The sequence below is a fragment of the Ambystoma mexicanum genome, chromosome 1q, assembly GCF_040938575.1.
Source record: "Ambystoma mexicanum isolate Mex_15411 chromosome 1q, UKY_AmexF1_1, whole genome shotgun sequence".
Classification (NCBI taxonomy): Eukaryota; Metazoa; Chordata; class Amphibia; order Caudata; family Ambystomatidae; genus Ambystoma; species Ambystoma mexicanum.
In genome coordinates, this window is record NC_090922.1 from 681,005,271 (window position 1) to 681,022,288 (window position 17,018).

The window sequence follows — 17,018 nt, forward strand, 5'->3', positions numbered from 1 at the left end:
TATTTTGCTGTGGCTCCTCTCATATGATGGATATTGACACACAGACAGTTTCAGACCCACTCTTAACAATACATGTGCGTTATCACAGAGTAAGGCCATTGCAATTTTATTAGCCAAATGTATCTGAACCCAGTTGGTACGGCTACCATATTTAGGGAGCGTAATCTGATCTATGTCCTTAGTGGTAATCAATGAAAGCCAAGGCATAGTGGCCCATAGTCCAAGCAAGGCCAAGTGATTTAAGAAAGGACTCATGTCAGTGGTAGCAATTTCATCAAGTCTGATTGTAAGACCTAATTCATCAAGATCAGTTATAGATGATGCCAGTGTCTTATCTAAATCATTGGTCATCTGCACCTCTACAATCTCACTCAGTTGCACCGGTGGGGGAACATAAGATCTCTAAGAGCAATTTAGGGTCCCCACTACGGGATTGAGGCTGGATTTTAGAAATCCAACTTGGCTGATCCTCATTGGTGTCACATGTTCTACCCCCTTGATATTGGGGCATTGTGTGTGTCACCAGACGCCTTGCCACAGATCCTGTTGCATGGCCCAAAATTGCCTGGCTCCCGTTAACTTGGCCTCCTATAGGTAACTTTTTTGATTTGATTGATATTCCTAGGACATAATCATAGGTATCCTTGACATTTGTGGTTCTTGTTGTTTTACCGTGTCTAGTGCTTGAAATCGAACCCACTTGTCCACGGGGCCATTTAACTTTACGGATCTAGTTGATCCATCATGCTGCTTCCTTGTGATTATACATGGACCTGCTATTGTACCTGAACCACGGGTTTTGTGCGGGTTACTTATCTCTTATCATCAAGGAGGAATGTAGACAGACACCTTGCTATGTAATATTTCCAACAATAGAACTGGAAGCCTCCCTCATCAGGGAGATTTCAGCGCAGAGGGCGTCAATCGCATCCTTCTAGGATGCCGTTGCTATATTCACGGAGTCTTCTGGCCCCCAAGATGAGTTCTGTGAATCAGAGATTATAATGGCTTCTGTTACACCTGCAGATGTCACTGATGGACAAACATTACTCAGGGTTTTGACTTGAATGGGGTAGGTAGATCTCACCACCGTCTTATTTACACTCATACTGAGGTTACACGGTTTAATGGACTCAAAATGTGTACTCTCACCAGAATCACAATGACATATCAATTTAGAGGTGAGTGAATACAGTCTTTGTTGATCAGATGCCATCATCGAACACAGGGAAAACAAAGCTTCTACTTTCTCCATAAGGGCCTCAATCAAGGACTGCATTGTGTTAACTCTAGTAAAAGAGATTCTGTCAGTAATAGCGTCATCTAATACTGACCCCTCAATACAGTGGGTCGTACTTCCTGTAAATTGTGTCAGAAAGTCCAAATTAGCACTTGCTGATAGATTAGCGAGTTGGGTGTCACTAATGCCGGCTTGTAAACTGACCCCCATAGAATTTCTCCTAACATTCGCACACAGGGCTAATATGCACTTATTGTATATACTGTAAGAACTTGCATATGCCATACATTGGTGCAATGCTCTTATTACTGCCTGCATATACTGCGTACTATATTAACTCTTTAAATGTCATACAAATGCCTTGTACAACCTTGTAATATTCCTATACTGACTGTGATAATGATTGTAAACATGTTAACACGTTAAGCGCCCAGATGCCCCAGGGCCAGGCGGTGCTATACAAATAAAAAATGAAACTAAACTAAACTAAAGAACCATTATTATCAAGTGGCCCCCCATAATCAAGTGATTCATCTTCCCCCTCTATGTTCATATCTGGCCCATCAAGTTGTTGCCTGGTCTGCTTACGTATTACTTTACTTTCGATATTTGACTTAATTTCCAATAGGGGATCTGTTTTAACATTTCCAGCTCCTGCAAAAAAAACTGATATTGTCATTTTATGTGCCATATATTTCAGTTTGGCTGCATTAACTTTCTTTTCTTTTGTTCCTCTTTCTTTCCTTTTTTTTTAATACTTTGTTTATAGCACTGTCTTGGAAGCAAACAACATTGCATAATAAACTATCCTTCCATAGTAAACTAACTATACAATTATATACATTGTCATACAAATATGTTGAGCAATAAGAGTATGGCTTTAGTTTTATTCTCCCCATCCTGCATGCACAGTCTCAATAGCATCACATAGATTAATGTGAGACTAACGAATCCCCCTTGGGTTTTAAAAGCCACAGTAATTTCATAAAGCATGCAAAATAATTCAGCCTCACTTCTGATCACTCCCTCCCACACACATTTCTAAAGTAACAAATATCCCTGCTAATAGTGTGCCCTCCTTCGCCCCCCCCCCCCTCTGCTCAGTGGCTAATTGCTCACATTGAAATGCTTTGTTGACACAGAGCAACATGCAAGCCCCTCTGATGCCAGGACATGGTCCTGGCAGCGGGGCACCTCTCCTGATTGGAAAGGGTAAGGTGTGCTGCTGACAGGACAAAGAGCTTGCTGAACAGGTATTGCTCAGCACACATTGTCCTGCCAGTGGAATATCTTTCTCGTTGGGCACCCTCATTGAGGTGCCTATGGGAGAGGTGTCCCACTAACAAATATCTTGGTCTGACTCTCAAAAGAACCTCTGGGGGGCAGCTTGCCCTCCCTGCATCCCTGCTCAGAATGCCACTGTAGGGGGGCCAAAAGGGAGGCACCGGATTTCAGAGGAGTCGCCCGGGCCCCCCTGGCCCCATCGTAACAACGCCACTGCCTTTCTGTAACAAGAATTGTGGAAAGACTCAATGCTGTATCCCTTGTATAAAGAGCAGGCAGCATGTCAGGCAAGGCAAATGCCCAAGAACACTCTACGCACTCCCTGACATCTTAAATCTAACGAAACACATGTTCATTGTAACCTGACCTGACACAACAGCTTCACCAAATCACACTTATTTGAAAACAGACTTGATTTAAAACGTTGCACTCCTTCCATAAACCTATGCTCTTCTGTTCTTGAAGAGCCATGTCCTGAAAAGAATAGTACTAAAGATTAGAATAAAAAACAAAGTGCCCCTTTGCCTCCATCTGCAGCTTACCTGAGCATTCACAGAGGGGCTGAGATGTCAGCTAATTTATTCCATGGTCCATCGATCTGAGTCTACGAGCACCATCTGTCAGGACCTGTAATCTACTGTGATGTCACTAAATATTTAGGGCTCTCACACAATAACAGACGCCACACCCAAAGGATTGATGCACACACAAAAGGGTATGTTCGCAAGTGAGAATGTACTGCTCTGTTATACTGAACTTGGAGTACCGCCCAATTTTTTCAGAACTTGTAACAACCTCAAAAACAAGCAGAACACATTGAGAACAGCTTCCCCCAAACCACCTCTACCAACTTGTTGGGGTCAAACTCCCAGGTAGGTTTCAGAGCTACTAGGAGTTTGCGGACTCTTGGAAGGCCCCAACACCTTCCCCCAAAAAGGAACGCAGACCCAGCCAGACAGCAAGTTCAAACTGCGGTTTATAACAGCCAACACTAGTAGGGATTAGTATAAGGATAGAAGAAATCCACAGAGATCTCATCATCTCCTTGCTCGCAGGCCAGTTTTGTATCCTGATTGCGTCATAGTGACTTCACAACCTGGGCCCTACTACAGAAAACCTATCACCATCTGGGATTGGCAACCAGGGGCATAAAAACCTATATAATCCCTTATATGAGTTATTCCACTGGCTCTCAAATGTCAGGCGGCCGACCTGGTCCATCCCCAAATTACTCACTGTAAACAATGTTGCAGTGGGAGGGTCTTACCATTGGTTCTTGCCCATTGCTGTACTTGTAGTAGTCAATTTCCCATGGGGACCCCTGGTCATAGATCAATATCTCCCAACCCCCCTTTTTGCCAATTCCGTTCTTATTGGAGCCTGCGCATTAGCGGGGGCTTTCTGGTAAGGCATGGGTTTTTTATGGCATAGTCCATGAATGGTGCCCAGGTGTTTATGAAATAGTTCAGGTTTCCTGTCAGAATAGCTGTGACCTTTTCCGCCTCCATGATTTTCCAGCACTTTGACCACCATAGAGGGACAGAGGGGCTGTCTGCGTTTTTCCAAAGCCTGGCCATTGCAACCTTCGCAGCTAGTAGAAGATGTGTGCAGAGCCACGATATTTGCCACGATAGTGGGAATTCCTCTCCCCCTGTGTCCCCCAGTAGCACAACTCCAGGATCCCATGGAATTGCCGGTGATTGCCTTTATGTGGTCTAACACCTCCCTCCAGTATGTTTCGGCTTTCGGACAAGACCACACCAGGTGGACTAAGGAGCCGCCAGCTCAATACCCCCTCCAAGAGCTTGGGGAAATTTTGGGATTGTCTTTGCTTAGCTGAGCTGGGATAACGCAATATCTATAGCAGAATTTGTGGCCTCCTTCCCTATTTGAGATGAATTGTGTGCTCGTGTGTAGCCTGGTCCAAATCTTATCCCACTCCTCGATCTCTATCTCACGGCCTAGGTCCCTCTCCCGGTCTAGCATGTACTTTTCCCTTTTTTTTGTTTGTTCTATCCAGCAGATGGTAGAATGTTGAAACCTTGCCCTTGGGAGCGGTGGATAATAGAGTGCTCTTAAGTGCCGTTAGTTCCCTCGGTCCACAATCCCTGACCATTCTGTGGGAGACCCAATGTCGAAGTTGGGCGTAATGAAACCTCTTGTCCTCTCCTGCCTTGAACTCTCCTCTACACACCTTTCCAATGAGATTGGGAGCCACCCTCCAACATATCTGACAGCTTTTCAAGCCCTCCCTCCTTCCATGCTGCAAAACCATGCAGGGGGGTGCCCGGGGAGAAATCAGGGTTATTCCAAACAGGGGTGGTTGGCCCACTGGGCCCCTTGCCACCTCATTTCCGTGCTGCCGTCTTCCAACTGTGAGTGGTCACCATTGTTGCTGAGAGGGGGCCGTGATTTGCATGTGATTTTATCAGGGATAGGTGAGGGACGCTGACAGGGGAACAGTGCACCAGGCTTCTTCCAGCTGCTTCCACAGATGTTGGTCCCCAGGCTGGGACCATGAGTATGAGTGGGAAAGGCTCCATGTGCATATCTAGACACGTCTGGGACTCCCATTCCTCCTAACAACCTCCTGCAGAGCATAATCCTTTTTGCTATTCTGGGGTCCTCCCCAGATACACTTTTGAATATTTCTCTGTAAGGTGACCAGTTCACTTGCTAGGACCTTTCCTGGGAGTGCTGCACATTGGTATAATAATCTAGGGACCAGATTAATTTTTACTGCAGCGATACGTCTGAACCAGGAGATTTCTTGGATCTCGCATTGCTTCAGATCTTGCCGAAATACTTCCAAAAATTGGGGGAAGTTACTTGAATATAGACGGGAGATATCCCTAGGGATCCGCACCCAGAGTTAATTGATTGTGGATTTGGCCCATGGGATCGATAGTATGGGACTGAGGACTGATTTTTGGTTTTTGGTGAGATTGATTGCTAGAGCTGAGGATTTGTCATTTCCTCCCATAGGCGCCCCAGGGCTGTGTTTAGTGCCATCACAGTGATGAGCGCGTTGTCTGCATATAACACAATCTTGTACTCGTATTTACCCACTGTGAGCCCTTTTATTTTTGGGTTTTGCCGTATCTTATTCGCAAATGGCTCCATATTATTATTTATTATTTTTATTTAGATGAGGCAAAAACCAGTAGCGAAAGGGGGCAGCCTTGCCTGGTGCTTCTAGTTGTGTTGATTGACTCATATCTAGCCCCATTAACGTGGAGCTGCGTGGTGGGGTTATGATAATTGGCCATTACCCATTTTGAAAAATGAGGGCCGAACCCGAAGTGTGCTAATAACCCATTGATGAACCCCCAGTCCTCTAGATCAAATGCTTTGTGCACATCTAATGATAGTACTGCCATGCCCTTCCCAGTCCTGGACACGCTCTCTATAAGCTCTACCATCCATCTGATATTGTCTTGTGTTCCCCTACGCGGTATGAACCCTATTTGGTCGCAGGAGATTATGCCTGGGAGACGTAAACTCAGCCTTGATGCTAACATTTCTTAGAAGATTTTCCCGTCATTATTCATGAGGGCTATGAGTCTGTCAGAGCAAGGCTGGGTCGGATCTTTCCCTGGTTTTTGGACTAGGATCGTTAACGATTCCGCCATTGATTTAGTGACTGAGCCCGTGGACAGAAAGGACTTAAATAAGGTGGCTAGTTATCGGGTGAGGATGTAGGCATAGGTTTTAAAGGATTTTGCCATCAGCCAGTCTGGGCTCGGTGCAGTGTTTTTTAGAGACATGATGGCTTCCATAACCTCCTCCGATGTAATCGGGTTTTCTAGGGCTAGCAAGGAGACTGCGGGTTGGGGGTCATGGGTAGATAAGTAGCTGGGCAGGTTCTCATAGACAGCAGGGGGGCCAGAAATTACTGCTTTGTGGTGATTCCCCAGCTCTCCCATTTTGTCCTTCTCGGCATGAAGGGTGCTACCATCGGCACCGACAATACTAAAGATGTTATTCCTGCTGTGAACTCTTTTCAGTTTATATGCAAGTACTCTGTTCGCTTTATTGCCTTTGTTGTAATAAAATAGTTTTGTGTAGGCTAATGATTTGGCAGTGTGATCAGCCCAGTGCATTTCGAGTGCCGTCTTGGCTCTCTTCCATGCTAGCTCGGATTTCCATGACCTATGGTACTGCAACTCCTTTTCCACAGTTGCCACCTCACTCTCTAACTTGGCCGCTGCTAACCTCGAGATCCTCCTCTGTTCTACCCCTGCACTAATAAGGGAACCCCTAATCACTGCCTTCATGGCGACCCAGATAACATCTAAGGCTATGTCAGGAGTAGCATGCTCAGTGAAGTAGTTGGTGAGGGTTTCACCGGTTTCGCTTTTTATGCTCTCGTCTAGAAGGATAGTATTGTACAGCTTGCCAGAATCTCTGGGGAAGAGCAGTGGAACCTACTATGCTCAAATCTGCTGAAACTGGGGCATGGTCTGAAATTGTCTGACTGTGAATGTCTATTATGTCCAGGCTTGAATAGATGGCGGCCGAGACAAGCAGGAGGTCTACACATGAGAAACACCTATGTGCATGGTAATAAGTGTAGTCCCTCGGCCCGCTGTTGTGCAGTCTCCAAGTGTCTACGGTCTCCGTTTCCCTAAGGAGACTAGCCAGGGAAAGGGCATGTATGTCATCTGTTCTTGTCGGGGGAAGAGGTTTGTCTACCAGGGGGTCCGGAACCAGTCAAAATCAGGACACCTTCCGCGAAGGCCAGAATCGTTGGGATCGGGTTGGCAATAAACTTGTACTGGCCAGCGTTTTGGCAATAAACAGTAATTATGGTGACCTGGCGCTGTATCAGGAACCTCTTCACCAAAAACAATCTCCCACCGGGGTCTCTTTTGACTGTGACATTCGTTAGCGGTACCCTTTCACTCATTAAAATTGCTACCCCTCGTTTTTTCTCCCGGTGGTGGCAAAGAACACAGTTTTGTATTTCGTAAATTTAATGCGCTTTTTGTCCACCTGTAACAAGTGGGTCTCATGGAGAAAGACCACATCTCCCTCTAATAGCCTGAGCTTGTGTTCCACAGCCTTATGCTTCGCTGAGTAGTTAAGGACTTGGACATTCCATGTAAGGATTCTAACTGCTCTCTCTTCATCCAACCCCATTAGGTTCGAAAGTGGGCTTAACTATGGGTGCGAACCAGTAGGGGAGCATGCATGCTGCTACATGGAAGTTACTCTGGCATTGTTTTTTTAGAATGGCAATCAGTGTCAACGTGCTATGTTTATTAGCTAACTGTGGGCAGAGAGATAAACCAAAATCAACACCCTCCATCCTAACCCCAATCCCCCGTCCCTCCCCCCACCACCCACCCTTGACAACCAGTAGGATTGAACGCATCTCACCAAAAAATGCATCTGGTGGTGCTCCAGCACCGAGCAAATGAGGCCAACCGTGCCCTGCACAGAGCAGTAGGGAACGGCGACAGCTCCGATGCAATGGGCGGAGAGGCGGCGGCCTTAAGTGCCTCCCGAGCCGGCCAGCCAACCTCGGTCAGACTTTTAGCTCCAATCTTCTCCATATCTTGCCCTTACATTAGGCCTTATGCCGACAATGAAAATCCTGGAATGTCGGCCTTGGCAATATGAGTAAGAGAACCCCTAAAGTCTCCCCAAGTGAATTCTTCAGCCTCGGGCATGTGGACAGCGGTTGTGACTCTCAGTCTGGCGTGGGTGTCTTTGATGAGGACCTCAGATCCTGTGCTTCCTGCTGACCCTGGACCATGACATTCCAACCTGTTTCATGGGGGGGATCCTGTGCGGTATCCTCGGCATCAGAAGCTCCACTTTCTCCACGGGCGCTTCTCTCAGTGAGTGGATTTGTTGCTGGGTTCCCTCCCAAGTAAATTTTACTGATGTTGGGAATCCCCAGCGGTATGGAATGTGTGTTTCCCGCAGCCATTCTGTTAGGACCTTGAGAGCCTTCCATTTTTGAAATGGTATTCGCCAGATCTTGGAAATCCATTATGGTGGAGCCCCTAAAGTTGATTTGTTGCATCAACCTCACTTCTCTTATGATCTCTTCCTTTAATTTGTAAAAGTGGATCCTTGCCAGGACATCCGGCGGAGATGAAGTCGGCTGTCTCGGAGCTATTCTGTGCACGCGGTCTAGCTTGAGCGGGGCCCCGTCTGGGAGGGTTATGATGAATCCGAATAGGTCTGATACATACCCCTCAAGGTCTGAGTCCGGCACAGTGGTTGGAATGCCTCTGAGGTGAATATTGTTGTTCATGGATCTATTTTCCGCATCCTCCTGCTTGACCTCCAGCAATTCGCACCTGGCATCGAGGGTGGCTATCCGGTCCTGCCCTTGCTCCCATTCAAATTTGTGGTCACACCACTAATTCGTCAGCTCTGCAGTGCAAGTCTACTCGTCTGCCACTCTTTTGTCCAGGAGGTTGATCTTTTTTGAGACGTCTTCATTGCCCTTTTGGATCTCCTTAGTGAGGGCCGCGAGCAAGTCTTTTAAGTCTGACTTTGTGGCATTTTGTTCCATATCTGTGGTGCTCTGGTACGGGCTGAATCCTGAGGATGACTCACCCTGCATGTCGCCCTTCTTCGCCCTCTCCAGGGTGGTCCCTCTCATTAGCATCACAATGTCTGCCTGTTTGGAGGTTTTGCCGCTTTTCGCCATTGCGCCCTGATGAGTGAGATTGACAAAGGTTGTAAGAAGTCTGCCTGTGCTTCTCTCACTTCTGCTCCCCTGCCTGCTCTCAGAGGAAAGCTGAGGTGAGATTCCTGATGGGCGATCTGCAACGCGCTGGGCAAGAGGCAGACACATTTGAGTCCCGGTGTAAAGGAAAGTCCCCCCCCGCTGCTGTGCCCGGAAACCCCACTCCCTGATAGATCTCTGTCAGGCCCGCCAGGCTAAGCGGGTGGCATGTTGTTGTGTGGCGGCCATTAGTGGGTCTGGTGTGTCGTGGGGAGCACCTGTGAGGGTTTTTACTGTGGGGGGTCTTGGTGTTTAGGTCTGTCAGGAGGCCTCTTGAACAGGCCATCTCTCAATGTCTCTCAAATTGACCAGCTGGCCCCCCTGGACTGGGCAGTATAATATGTCTGTGGTGGCAAGGGCTCTGCAGGGCCTTATCATTCTCCAAAACCCTGTAGAGTTCCTAAAGCTTGCTTCAATTAGGCATGCATAGGGGAGCTAGGGCAGTGCAAGGGTGGTGCTGCAAGGCGCTCCAAAACAGACTTCTCACCTTTTTGCAGGGATCTCTGGATGGACATTATTTGTAATCTTAGTGGTTTACAGTTCTCGGGCCGACAGCTGCATCGCTGGGTGCCGGCCCCTGCACCTCCTCCTGCCGCCAAATATAGGTTGGCACTTACAAATCTCCAAGGGGGAGAAAACAGAGGGCGACCCGCGTGGGAGGGAACCTTTGGGTCCACTGCGGTCGAGACGTGTGGGGGATCCTACGAGGCAAGTCGGAGTGGGAGTCGGGCCAGAATAAGGCGGCAGGACCAAGTCGCACAAGGATGGACGCTGTACTGAGAAGAGCCGCTCAGCAAGGGGCCACCGCCTCAACCCCAGCAGCGGAGGCGGGAGGGAACTCCAATCCGCTCCAGCTCGTCGTTCCGGCAGGCATCAGCCGAGCTTTTACTGGGGAGATTAAGCAACTGGACACATGCCTTCACGAGAGGTCCCCTGCCGGTTGGGCCCGTCTGACATTGTTACGCCAGGGTTCCGGTGCTAATTACAGGCAGCAAAGTCTGTACAGTGAGGGGCAGCGGCTATGCTCGCAGAGAAAACACCAGTCAGCCCCACCGCGAGGAGACAGGAGGTAGATGGATCCTCTCAGGAGCATCGAAGTGAACGCAGCCCAGTTGTCATTGCTGTCCCCAGCAAGTAAGGCAAGGCTGCGGATATTGCTTTGCACGGTGGGCCCCTCCTCTGATGCAGCAATGTAGGTCCAATAATGAACCGCCTTGAGTGCCATTTTCTGTGCGGGTGCAGCGCAGAGTAGCCAGTTTCTACTGCAATTGCCACCAAAGCTATGGCGATATTTCACTGAATTTTACATGCGAAACAAGCCCCAATCCTTAGGCACGCCATGGCTTCAGTGTAGTGCAGAATTGAACAGAGGAGCCGGCAATATTTTGCTCAGAAGCCGGAGCACCCCAGGAGCTTCTATGGAGCCATGCTTCATGCAGCGGCTCCAAGCCACGCCCGTGCTATTCTATATTTGCATAGGTGTACCTGCAGTGCCATAAGGTTAATTGCACATAAGCATCTGCAAGCTTTATTCAGGATCTCTTGCTTCTTGCGGTTTCTGCATTGCTGCGTTAAGCTAATGACAAAATAATAAAAGCAATGACAGTATTTATACGTATCTATCCTCTAACTTTAGAACTGTATGTTCGTGTTCTTCGTGTATTCAAATGTGTGTTTTTGTCCCGATGTGTGGATGGCACGTGTGCTTCCTGTCTAATAATGCTACGTCGTGGACTTCTCAGCGCTTTAGTCAATACTGTCAATTGAGCTATCTTTGTTTGCAGCCTGAGGCTTCTCGTCCACTCTGGGTAAGGCTTGTACTGCACCTGGTCTGTAAGGTAGGCTGAGTGGGTCTCTTGCGACATACATATTGATTATTGGAGCACTAGGAATTGGTCCAAAATAGGAGGGCGTTCACAATATCTTCTGGCCTTCTTCCGCATCATGTACCTTATAGGAGGGGAAGGAGCGGGTGAATTTGCCCATCCCTCTTCACAGGCCAGATGCCATACAGACATGAACTGCCCAAACTATGCAAGTGCCTCTCCAGCTGTTTCAAAAAACATTAATTCTTGAAAAAGAGTTGAATAGTCAGGATTTAGGCCTCTTTAAGCAGGGTCATGTATATAGAACTTCAGCAATAATTTAGCAACATCCACCACATGTTCTAAAGAATCTAGGAGCTCTTGGCATTCCAAGCATCTCTACTGTGCACAATAAAACCGCTGTCATTTCCCAGCAGAACAATAAAAAAAAACCTGCCATGCTTTCCTTGATCTATGACCAAGGCAACATTTTACAGAAAGAGGGAGGCAGATCAGAAAGTGTAGAAAAGGATGCAATGTCTGTATCCTCCCTTCCCCGGTATTTTGACATGCACCCACCCACAACAGGGTTGAGGACACCAACATTCTAAGAAATATCTCCAATTTGCCATATTTAGGCATTCAACCTCTCACACGTTTTCTCCTGAATGTCTCTTGATAGGTAATACAGGCAATCTGGCCAATGTTTAGCCAAGAGTGGAATTTAGACAAGCAGATTTCACAAAAACCTTGTATGAAGTCAACCCTAGATCCAATGTATAGCTTGTGTAATGGTTTCTCCGAGAAACATTTTTTATTGTATTTACAATTAACTAATTTAACTAATAGTAGGACGTTGGGAAATATAGGATATCTATAGATGCACTGCAACGAGTGCAGGAGCGTAAGGTCACCACCATATGCCAGTACACCCTCATGAGTTCAACCTAGTTTAGGCAGAAGGTCTGGTCTTTATTGTACCTGAGTGGGCTGGTGGTCCACCGATTGCAAATTGAGCAAGATTGGTGCTAATGAGCATCCTTGCTTAAGCCAATTATAGGCTGTTTTTCTCTTGCAAACCATCAGTTATATCATTATCTAGTCTGCACTCAAGTCTCAGTTTGTAATGCCATAATAAGTCTTAATATATTTGTTGGTATTCCCCAGTCATCCAGTTTCATCCATAAGCTTCCCCTATCAATAAATTCCAAGGAATTGGAATGGTGTACAAAACCAATGAAAATAGAAATGTTTTTCTTGAAGTTCTCTGTATGCAATGGCGTATAGTGCAATGCAGTTGTCCATAGTTGCAGTCTTTTTTTTTTATTAAAGCAGCTATTGACCAGGGAATTACTGGCAGAGAGGATCCCCATGTGGTTAGTCATCACAATAATATCTGCAAGAAAGTATTTTACCCAATATCCAGAAGAGTGATTAAGCAAGAATGTCAAGGCTCTGAAATATCACCTTTCTTCCGGATTAGGACTACAATACTTCTGTTCCTTCTATCTGGGATGTATCTTGATTTGGGGATGAACATGAAGAGATTTCGGAAGCGTTGGGATGGATCATTATCATTTACCCTCATAGTGTAAGTGAAAAGCCTCATCTAGCCTAATGTATTCATGTAATCATAATAAGGCCCTGCATAGGAGTGCCCAAAGAAGATGGCCGAGCACTCCTCTGGAGGTGTTCCAGCTTATGCCATTTCACTGTACTGTAGATCGGGCCACTATGAAGCCAAAACGTTCAACTATCCCAAAACAAAATAGCCACATGAAACTGCAAAGCCTTTTCACTATGATGCCTAAAGAGCCATTTGATTTTACTTCACATTGTTTCTCTCAGGTATGTTAGTTCCTAGTAATGGATACCTGTTGCCCGGAAGGGTCAGTGTCCCAAAAAGAGGCCAGCATTTGTGAGCTAAGGGAATGTGGTCAAAAGGAATTGTCACTGTTGCAGCACCCTTTAAAAGCTGGTTGCTGCTTTCCAGCTATGCTTTACACTGGATGGAAATAATAATCAAGTGCAAGGTCTTCATCACTTTTCCAGGATGTCCGCAATAGCCAGACACCCTTGCCCTATAATGCTGACTCCATACCTCCTGCTTCTCATTGTCACAACTGACCAGGAGCCAGAGGTGTCTGCAGGCACTGTCAGAATCTGCAGATGTAAACTCACTATGTAGCCTAGCTCCTCTCCCAGTTGCTCTTGTCAGACAGCATAAACATCACTTAACAGCCTTCCTCCAGAATAATAGACACCACAATAATTTCCCTCTATTGTTTTTGGAATGAAAGACCAGGCCACCGTGGATATGCACCATCATGGCCCCCTCCATCACCATGATGGGCTGATCCATAGGAATACCACACATTCTGCTCCCTAAAGTTTACTCCCCACAGCTGGGTACTAGTTTTCTGTGTTTGTTACTGTACTGTACTGTGCGCTCTCAGTGAAAAAGAACTACAAACTTTTGTTCTTGAGTATTTTAACTCCAATTTATTGTATTTGTCCTCAGATAAATTGTATTATTGTTCTATACAATAATTACAGTTAAATCTTCCATTCAGTAAATTGGTTGTCTCTCAACACGTGTTTCTCCACAGTGTTATCTGTGGCTCATCAGGAGAGATACTATTGTAAATCGTGAAATCCTTATTTGTGTGTTTCATCATTTTAAAAAGCCCTTGCTGTGGAGAGGATCTTTCGTTTCTGCTCATTTACTTAATCCTGCATTGCGAGCTGACAAGGGGCTCTTGCAGGGGAGTGAACGCTGTCTGTTGGAGGCGGGCTTTCCACTCGGCACGTGACCCATCACGTGACTTGCCCCAGTGCTAAAGTGCACTGCCTGCCGCCCGAGCGGCGTGTGTTTCATCATTTTAAAAAGCCCTTGCTGTGGAGAGGATCTTTCGTTTCTGCTCATTTACTTAATCCTGCATTGCGAGCTGACAAGGGGCTCTTGCAGGGGAGTGAACGCTGTCTGTTGGAGGCGGGCTTTCCACTCGGCACGTGACCCATCACGTGACTTGCCCCAGTGCTAAAGTGCACTGCCAGCCGCCCGAGCGGCGTGTGTTTCATCATTTTAAAAAGCCCTTGCTGTGGAGAGGATCTTTCGTTTCTGCTCATTTACTTAATCCTGCATTGCGAGCTGACAAGGGGCTCTTGCAGGGGAGTGAACGCTGTCTGTTGGAGGCGGGCTTTCCACTCGGCACGTGACCCATCACGTGACTTGCCCCAGTGCTAAAGTGCACTGCCAGCCGCCCGAGCGGCGTGTGTTTCATCATTTTAAAAAGCCCTTGCTGTGGAGAGGATCTTTCGTTTCTGCTCATTTACTTAATCCTGCATTGCGAGCTGACAAGGGGCTCTTGCAGGGGAGTGAACGCTGTCTGTTGGAGGCGGGCTTTCCACTCGGCACGTGACCCATCACGTGACTTGCCCCAGTGCTAAAGTGCACTGCCTGCCGCCCCAGCGGCGTGTGTTTCATCATTTTAAAAAGCCCTTGCTGTGGAGAGGATCTTTCGTTTCTGCTCATTTACTTAATCCTGCATTGCGAGCTGACAAGGGGCTCTTGCAGGGGAGTGAACGCTGTCTGTTGGAGGCGGGCTTTCCACTCGGCACGTGACCCATCACGTGACTTGCCCCAGTGCTAAAGTGCACTGCCAGCCACCCTTGCGGCGTTAAGCCCGGCGGGGTAAAGGCCGCTAGCTGTGCTGTTGTGCGGCTGTTGGGTGCTGAGGTGCTCTGGTAAGTGCCACACCACTCGGAGGATTTTAATATCTACCAAAAGTGATTAGTTGACTTCAACCAAATTTATAGTATTTATTGACCAGCTCTTCTATTATGCAGTCACGACTGCCTTCAATAACAATGGGCTTGCCCCCAAAATCACAATTGGCACGCAATTCATGCTCACGAAATTCCATAGCATTAACTGTACAACAACCAGCATTGTCTTTGTGCTCAACGCCAATAGCAAGCAGAACGCGCAAGGGTCGCAAAGCTGCGCCTCTCGGGCCTCCTTTGCAGGATATTCGACAATTTTACAAAGGATCTGCGAAGTGGCCAGTTTTAAACCTCCCAAAATCGTCTTCTATTGTTCACATGGTTCATGATCAATCCTTTGTTGAAATGAATGTGCGTCCTGTTTTGCGTAATGATATCAAAGATGCACCAATAGTCGTTAAACCAGTAACAGTAGCCTGGGTCAGTTCAACATGTTTCCCTTTCTGATAGCATATTATTACACAATATACCTTCCTCTGCCCCTACTCAACCAGTAGGGGCTCAAACTCCTATTGCTCTGGCAAAAAATGTCACCGCAAATCTAAATTTGAGTGATGCTGATCTTTCTTCCCAATTACTCCATGTGGATGTTTCTCATCGTCTTTCTGAATCTCCTATTATGTTCTCAAATTGTGAGTCGAACTGCTCCGCCATTGATGCTTCTTATCTTGCTCCTACCCCTCGACAATGCCCACAATCTCCAATTTTAGCATGTAAGGTGGACCCAGAAATGACAAACAAAAGCTTGGTCAACTTAACATTAGCTGCCATGCACACTTCACTCCAAACATTAATCAAACTATTTGATGTATGGACAAACAAGTCCACTGAACATACTCAAAAATTAGACAAAATCCTGGAATGGCAGGAGCATGCCCCCACCCTATTTTCAAAATATGCTAATGCAAAGAAAGTATGTGAATCAAGTGATACACTTGTAGTATTGAAAGCTTCTTTAGGTACACAAACTTCTGGCCCATTGCAAACTTTGGTGAGTCATCTCACTGAGCACAGTACACCATCCAAATCTTGTGCATACACAGCCGTTCCATACATTGAAGGCATAATTCACAGTGCCGCGGTTCGTCCAAGTGCTTTTGCACAAGGTCTAGCCACTACTCAGTCTGACTTTGGCATCTCGTCAACTACCAATGCTCCCTATGAAATATTTACAGATAAAGCGCAGACAGGTGCTGGCAAGGGGGTTACTCCTAAGAGGGCGGAGTCAAAAATAATAAAAACAAAAAAAACGAAAAACCAAACCACTATCAATCAAGACCACACATCCAAAACTAAAAATGTTATTCGTCAGATTCACTTGCCGAAAAAAAATACCTTAATTGCTTCCTCAGCAGTATCAAAAAAATATCAACAATTGGCCTTGTTGCGCACCTCGACTATCTCCCTGACTAAAAATCTTAAAAGTGCGCCTATCGTGCCGCCTTATGCCCCATTGGATGCTCTGGTGACCGCAATTAATGACCCTAAATCATCAAATTTCATTCCACCAAATGAAAGAGATATCACTCTGAATCCCTCATCCTCTAAAGTCAGTAGCTCTTCCTCAGAGCTCCATCGTTTGGAACTTAGACGGGCTGTTGATGCCTATATGTCAGATCAGGGCTTCCGCAAACATGAGTCCTCTCCCGTAACTCAACTAATGCAGACTAAACAGGCAAAGCCCGAGGTTGAACAAGATCGTCAACCTGTGAGTAACCCTTTGTCTGTATCTACCGAGCCCAAGGCATCTCCCATCAAGCACTGTTCTGAAACTAACTTTTTGCCCATGCCCCCATCTGATAAGTCTGGGAAATCACTTTTGGCTGCAATTGTTCCTGAACTATTTAGCCTACTTAAAGCCACCATTGCCAAGGATCTTCAAATGCCATCTAGTGTAGCTTTAACTAGTGATAAAAAACTTCTCGCAAGTCACTCGGTTTCTTTGGCTCCCAATAATAAATTCATCACCACTCAACTTACTCCAAAACGTTTAGCTAATTTCTGTCTAGTGTTGAAATGTCGTCCGTTGCCATATAAGCAGTTTGTTTTGAACAGAAACTCTATTTTGAATATCTTTGCAGACATAGCAGCACTTGAGGATATCAGTTCGGACGATTTAACATTGGTAGATTTCTTTGACAATTCGAACTTACAT